Source organism: Theobroma cacao, chromosome 3, assembly GCF_053813885.1.
Source record: "Theobroma cacao isolate CCN51 chromosome 3, ASM5381388v1, whole genome shotgun sequence".
NCBI lineage: Eukaryota > Viridiplantae > Streptophyta > Magnoliopsida > Malvales > Malvaceae > Theobroma > Theobroma cacao.
The window spans coordinates 3,754,575-3,762,421 of NC_142641.1; the positions used below are offsets into that span (position 1 = coordinate 3,754,575).

Consider the following 7,847-nt stretch of genomic DNA (forward strand, 5'->3'; position numbering starts at 1 on the left):
ACCTCCTTTTTCATATAAAAAAAACGTCAAAGTGACTTTTAAGAAAGCCAAAAAACCAAAAGCAAAAAACAAAAAAAAAGTATTTTTTTCCTTCTTTTTTTCGTCTTATTAAAAAGGGAAAGGAACAAGATTTTTTACATTCGTTATTTCTCTATTTTTAGAAGATTTTTCTCTCTTTTTTTACTTTCAAAATTTCAAAAGAATAGTTTTCTCTCTTTTCTCCTAAATAGGAAAAAAAAAAAAGATAAACATGAAAAGAGAGGATTATTTTCTTTCTTTTGTGAAGAAAAAAAACAAAAAGAGAGAGGTCTTTCCTTAAAGTGTGGTCTTTTCAAAAAAGAAAAAAGAACAATAGAAAAATGTGCCTGTTGCTCCTTTTGTGCATCAAAATGAGAGAGAAGAAAAAGAGAGAAAAGCTTTCTCTTTTGCAAAAACTAAATAAGGAAAAAGAGAAAAAAGATGTTTCTGGCACCTTTTCTTTTTTTGGAAAGAAACATAAAAAAGAAGTTTTTTTATTTCTTCCATTTTCTTCAAAAATAACAAAAAGAGAGGGATTTTAGTTTCAAATTTTCTACTTCCCACTATACATGATTTCAATAATGTGGTCATCCATACATCAAGGCACCATAGCATTTCATACATGCATGCATATTGTAATATCCCATCACTTCAAATGTTGATTAAACTAGAGCAATATTAGAAATTTGAGAAGAATTGTGATCATTGATGATGTTGGAAAGCATAGAAGATTGAAGGAGAATGTGGAAAATAAAATAATATTTTAATAATGAAATAATATTAAAATAATAGTGGAAGTTGAATAAATAAATAAAATATTAAAAGGCAATTTTAAAGAGGTAGGTTCGACCAAAATGGGAGAGTGAGATATTTATGGATTGAAGAATTTTTATCATAGAAAAATTTACATGTGTGGAATGTAATACATGTATTAGATAATGACTAAAGTGGTCAGTAATTAAAATACAAGAACTAAGGAAACTATGCCACATGAAGGTAACGGGGCCGGGCACTTTATGGCCTTATAATGCATGCAAGGACAACAATTGCATGTAATCATTGTTGCATGCAAGTTGGGCGAAACATGTGGCCCCATGTAAAAAAAATTTAATTAAATTAGATTTCAAAATCAGATTGGAAGGCCCTTTTGATCGGAGAATTCGCCTTGCAAGGAAAACAAGAAGGGAACAAATTTTAAAGGGTGTTAAACATAGGAGACTCCGCCCATTACAACTCTTGGAATCTGTCATTCTTCTTTGCTTAAAACAAGACCATTCCCAAACAAATTTTCAAGAATTTTGAACTCCGAATATTACCTTGTAGGTGGGGAAGAGGCTTCAAAAAAAAATTGATAGAGAAGGGAAAAGAGTTGAGTGTCTCCCCCATTTTGAAGTTCAAGCTAATGTAACTTTGGTTTTCTCAACCGAGCGTATCAAACCATCTTTGAAGGATAATAGGCTCTACAATGGAATCTTGGGGTTGGGAAATTTGCTAAAGAGGTAAGAAATTATTAGTTTTAGACATTACACTTAAAATTAATCTGTTAAAAGTTTTCAAATTGTTTGTGGCAGCCATTTGTGCCTTGGGTTGAAAGCTTGCTGGAGGTTGTGGTTAAGTTGGGGTTAAGCCATAAACGTAAGAGCCTTGGGCTTTATTTATTAAATATTTACTATATTTTGCTGCTAGTTGGAAAGAATTTTTAGATGAGTTTGAGATTAACGGATTGTAATATAATAATTATTGTAAGGAAGTTGGGAAAGAAAAAGATGAGCTTGCTGGAAATTTGGATTTAATGTCTTGAATTAGAGGTTTAAGGTGGAGTTATTCGTTCTTGGAGGTAAGGAAATGAATATAGTTAAGTGGTGTGTAATTTCAATGTTGAAATGCTAGTTAAAAGCTAGTAAGATATGGTTGCTTATTGATTGATAAATGAGCTGGTAGTTGCCTTAGGTGGTGATTTTTGGATTTGGTTTTAAATGTTGGGATTAAATGCGGTTTAAATAATGGTCTGGTTTGCTGTCAGTATGATATAAATATTGGATTTGATGCTAGCTAGGTAGGCAATGATGAATTTAATTCTAGTTGATTGCTTAGTTTAACCATGGAGTTTGATTAATTGAATTAATATGTTTCAATTTAAAGGAGTAATGAAGGAAAGTGTTGAAAAAAAAATTCCGCTAGCATTGTGGTCTAATATCAAGGACAAGTTGGTAGAAATTTGAAGGTAAGAAAATAAATTGAAATTGGAATTTTGTTGCTATAATGCTTGCTGCACAAATTATGTAATCGTTTAGTACTGAGCCTAGTACTGAGAAATATCTTTGTGCATGCCACTAATGAACAGTTGAGTTGGAACCCCGGTTGTTGGAAGAAATCAACAAGGCTTGGGTGATGATGATGGATTGAATTATGCTAAGTCTCCCAACAGAAATAGAACAAGCTTAAACTATGGAAAATTGGTATAATTGGTGAGAATTCCCACCAAAGAAGGTGAATGGGCAATTCCCTTTTAAAGCATTTATTGAATGGTGAATATGATATATTAAATAAGCTAGATATGCCCACTGTTTAGATATTATTCAATTACATTGAGTTCCGATGTTTATATTTGGATTGCAATTGGGTTCCATGAGCTGTTAGTGATTAGGAATGATTATTAAGCTTGTTTTATATGTGTTGTTTATGTGGGAATATCAAAACTATTAAGCTGTTTACAAAACGAGAAATAAGCCTTTGAAACATGATGAGATTTTATACTCTATTTTGAAGCATTCAAAATTGTATGTATTACACTCCTGTATAAAGGCCCTAAAGTGGCCGTTAATGAGTTTTCTAATATGCCTTGGTGGCAATTTTCATGATGCTTAAGTGAAATATTTTATCTATGACATGCTCATTGATTTTCGTAAGCGAACTTGCTATTTTAATGTTCACTGATTTTATGATGAACTTGTTTATATATTGCTCACCTCATTCATGATTTAAACATGCATACACACCTTTTGAGCTTATGATTGAATTGATTATATGCAATTGAAATTCCATTAGTTTATTTTCTTAGGTAAACCTTATGGGTATAGGTCTTGTTACCACACCAGTTTTATGTGGTCTTTGTGCACAAAGTAGTGAATATTGATAATTGATAATTAATAATAAAGGGAGACCTGAAGCCTCAACTCATATTTAGTGGCGTGGGGAGTTTCCATGAGTAGGTAAAGGGGGACCTAAAGCCCCGACTTATATTTGGTGATGTGGGAAGTTCTCACGAGTAGGTGTTGATGTTATTGATATCAGAGAGAGAGCCTAAGGCGCTATATTAGACCTACCAGAGGATACCCTATTTGATTCCTTTTTATTAATTAAGCATGGCATTACTATTATATTTGTTTGAGAAAACCATGGCTTTCGTTTATTAGTTTACATGACATTCAGGAAATTACATTGTTTATAATTGCAATAGTTAATCAATTTTATCAAGCATGAGATTTTTACACTGCAAAAGTAATTAAAAATTTTGAGATTTAAATTTAAGCATCTTATATTGATTTGCACATAATCTATTAACTTTGTGCATAGTTTATATTGTCATACATATATATTATTATTATGCTTTTGTTAAAAGCTCTACTTAATGCTTGTTTCCTTTCCTGTCCACTCACTGAGTATGAAAGGCTCACCCCAACTAGTTGAAATGCCAGATAAGTAAATTTTGGGGACCAATTGTGGTGAGAGGACTTCAGCTTGCAACGTAGGTAATTGGTGTCTCATAGCCCTACCCTTGTATTACTCCATTAACTAGATGTCGAGTGGTCAACTGTTTAAAAGAAATGTTGTATTTTTAAAACTATTTTGGGTCGAGGCCTTTAGGTATTGTTTAATTAAATTTGAAGTTATGTTTTATAAAACGTGTTGTGTAAATACTTGGTATTTTTTTTATGAAATCCTATGGTGATGAAGTATTAAAAATTGCTACATTGGCACATATCATTGTTACTGTGATGGATGATATAAAGGAAATGAAATTACTAGGTAAGATAAAAATATTTAAAAGGCTTGCCGAGTCGTATGAGCTAGCTTACATGATTTGTGCTCCGGTAACAACCGTAGGTGAGGGTCGTTACACATACATCATATTTTCATCTACATGCAATTATCTCATGTTTATTCTATGTTGTTAGATTTACAAGAAACGGAATAAATTCATTTTTTGAAAAAAGAAAAAAAGCATCCAAATTTTTATTCAAGTTTCAATTTTCTTCTCTAATTTACTTTGGTTGGGATCATTAGGATTGAAAGATATGGAACATCAATTGGAAGTAAGGATAAGTGCACTGAAATGCTATCAGGAAGAATTTAGACATGACCTTCGAAGAATGAAAGGACAGATTGTCGAATTGATGGAAATGGTTGAACGTCCCAATAAAACCAATAAAATTCATCCTCAAGAATCCCCATCACTTCAAATTGAACCATGCCTCAAGCAACCATTGAATGAAAACCAATTTGTCCTTAATAGGTCCAACACCTTACTTGGTGGCCTAAGTAAAGATCCAAGGTTTGAAAGAAGTCATGAGAGGGATGGATGAGTTGAATACACAAATGATTGACCTAAAGAGTTTCATGACCAAGATGGGTTCCTTGGGTCTTGCTTAACCTTCAAACAGTGATTGAAAATCAAGCACATACTTCCAACCCACCATCATTCAACCAGCATTTTTACCCATGAACACTAATCTGAGTCCAAATTTGTACCACCATCCAACTACTTTTCGACCACCCTTTCAACAAACTCCTCGAGTTCAGACATTTGCACCATCATCAATCACCCTCAGACCTCCACTTGTACCTTAGTCATTTCCCATACCCAAGACTCACCAATTAACGATACTGATCCCTAATCTTTTGTCTCTACTAATTGATAATTGAGAATCGATATCTTAGTCCTGTGCCAATAAAGATAGTTCTATATCCATTGGCAAGGAATCATAACCGTAATGTTCAATGTGATATCACATGGGGGCAATTGGACACTTAATGGAAAAGTGTAGGCCATTAAGGGAGAAAATTGAAAATCTGACCAACAATGGTACTTTGACTTTTGAGCTTATAGATTAATTTTGCCATAGTTTGAAATCTTTTTGGAAAGCTGAAGTCAAAAAATCACAAAGAAAATACTCAAGTCTCAAACAATATATTTGCAAGAAAAGAGGTAATTTTTCAAACTGTTGAAGTTGTCATTTCCTGTACACGTGCAAGGCATAGTGATAATAGAGCTAGCTTTAAGAGGACATTTTCTTTTTAGTAAAGGCATTTTAGGATTTTAGGACACCTAATGTTTAGCCATAACAATCCTTAATTTCTTTTAAATTTTCTAAAGAAAAAAGAAGGTTTATGTTTGTGAACAATTATGTGGAAATCAATGTGTTCAAGGTTATGCTTCAAATGATACAAAATGTTGTCATGATTTGGAATAAATGTATTAATGTTGACTTTTGAGGTTTTGTTCAAATATTTTAAATTTTGTTTTATAATAACAAATAGAATTTCTTCAAAAAAAGGAAAAAATAAAAGAAAAAAAAGATGAAAAGAAAGAAAGAAAGATGAAAAAGGAGCTAGTTCAAAAAAATAAACGTGTCATACAATTTAGATTTTGTCATGCATATAAAATTTCATTGCCATTCATGAACAAGCATTTTTGTGCTGCAAGTCATTCATCATCCTATTACTGATATATATAATTAGTCATTGCATCATGCAATCAAGCATCCCTTGATTTTAACATGCATGCATTCATTCATCCACCTTTGTTGTAAGCGGTGTCATTTGACTCTACTACATTCAATGAAAAAAGAGGTAAAAATGATAACTACTACATTCAATGAATAAAGGGGTAACCATGTTGTTGATTTTAGAAGATAATAAAAAATCATTTTTGAGTTTTTATGAGGGTGTGAGATATCTAGAAAGACCTTTGGTAAGGTATAATTTGATTATCAAACTGATATGTTCCATCTTGTGACAAGAGGAAAGCTTAAGAGAGCATACTTACCATTTATGCAATACATGGGATCAAGTTAGAATCATGGGAGATGAACAATTAAAATAGATGGACAAGATCAAGAAAAGTCAGGAAAAGATAAGGAAACCATTGGCAAAGCTAGTGGAGATTATGGTTGCCTGTAAAGGAAAAGGAACTATCGAAGGATTTTCAAGTTCACAATGGAATTAGGTTTGCTGCCTAATGTGGTTATCCCATCCAAATTCAAAGTACGAAAGTTCAAAAAGTTTCATGGAACCAAATGTCCTAAAGTGCATTTGGCAATGTATTGCAACAAGATGGCTGCATATGCCCATGATGAGAGATTACTCATTCATTTCTTCCAAGATAGTTTGAAAGGAGTTACAGTTAAATGGAATTTGAAGTTTGAGAGAAATCAGATTTGCACATCAAGAAACTTGGGTCAAGCATTTTTAGGGCAATACAGGTATATGTTAGGGGCAACGCCTATCGAGTAACCCTTCAAAACATGAAACTGAACCTTTCTAAAAGTTTTAAGGAATATGCTTGTAAGTAGAATGATGTAGCATCATAAGCACAACCACCTCTTAGTAGTAGAGAAATAAATTCTCTATTTGTTGATACTCTCCCTCCTCCGTATTATGGTAGATTAATGGGTAATGCCTCTTCAAATTTTACAAATTTGATGTTCTCTATGGGAATGATTGAAGAACAAATTAGAAAAGGGAAACACTGTAGACATTCGAGCCAATCATCTCATTAAAACAAAAGATTGCGCTCTTGATAAAGAGGTTCAAGCAATGACTTTTAAAAGGAGCAACAAGAGAAAACTTTATGCCATACAAAGAGATCTAGTGGGCAATTATTCGCACCCATCACCATATACCCACAATCTACCTCAACCTTTAGCTTCTTACACTCAGTCACTATTTTTGCAAGCTCCTCTAACCCATATGTTCATTTCAATTGACCAAGGATTCAATCCAGATTGCTTTCAAAACAACCAAAGAAAAAAAGCTAAAGTGTACCATTCATTATCAATGTCCTACATAAAGCTTCTCCCTTTATTGGTAGAAAATCATAAGATTTCCATCATTCCTACCAAGCTTAAAAAACGTCCTTACCCAAAATGGTATTACCCAAATGTTAAATATGACTACCAGGCTGGGGTTGAAGGTCATTCCATGAAGGATTGCATTACACTTAAGAACAAATTAAGTTCAAGTTTTAATCGATGCAAACCCAACTAAATTCAGAAAACTTATCAACAGTTGTGAAAACTGGGGATGATAGATGCAAGTTTAAGGTTTTAGAACAATTGAGTGCCATGCCAATCGGGGGTAGTCTTTAATCACTTATTAGTTTCGTACATGCTTTTGAAAGCATCAATTCTTAGGAGGATGAATGCTTGCCTTGCATGAACATGTGATTAGGGATAAATGAGTTTTAAACATCATAGCATGTTGTCATGAGTTGAATCAAATTTCTAAATATGGATACTTGAGGATTGATCCAATTTCTTTTGTTTATTTATCTTTTCTACATGATAGAAAAGGAGTTTTCTACATGATAGAACATTAGTTTGAGAAACAATCAAGTAAAGCAATTTAAAAGTGCTTGAGAATAAATCTCGTAAAAATTATTGGTTTTTAAAAAAATAATAAATGATGAGAATGATCTTGAAAAAATTAGTTATTACTATTTGTGAAAGAACCCATCCTTATAAATATTCTCAAGCCATTTCTCCAAACCTTCTCATCAACCTTGAATCCAAGACCACTTGGATAAAGGCTATTCAAGAACTTGAATC

At 32.7% G+C, this 7,847-nt stretch overlaps 1 long non-coding RNA gene across 1 annotated transcript; it reads left to right on the top strand.

Annotated features, from left to right (window-relative positions):
- The first annotated feature begins 1,213 nt into the window (after positions 1–1,213).
- Positions 1,214–3,879, top strand: LOC108661272 (uncharacterized). Its single transcript, XR_001927027.2, has 5 exons — positions 1,214–1,517; positions 1,590–1,653; positions 2,161–2,242; positions 2,363–2,508; positions 3,717–3,879. It is a non-coding gene; the product is annotated as an uncharacterized LOC108661272 (long non-coding RNA).
- The last annotated feature ends 3,968 nt before the right edge of the window (positions 3,880–7,847 follow it).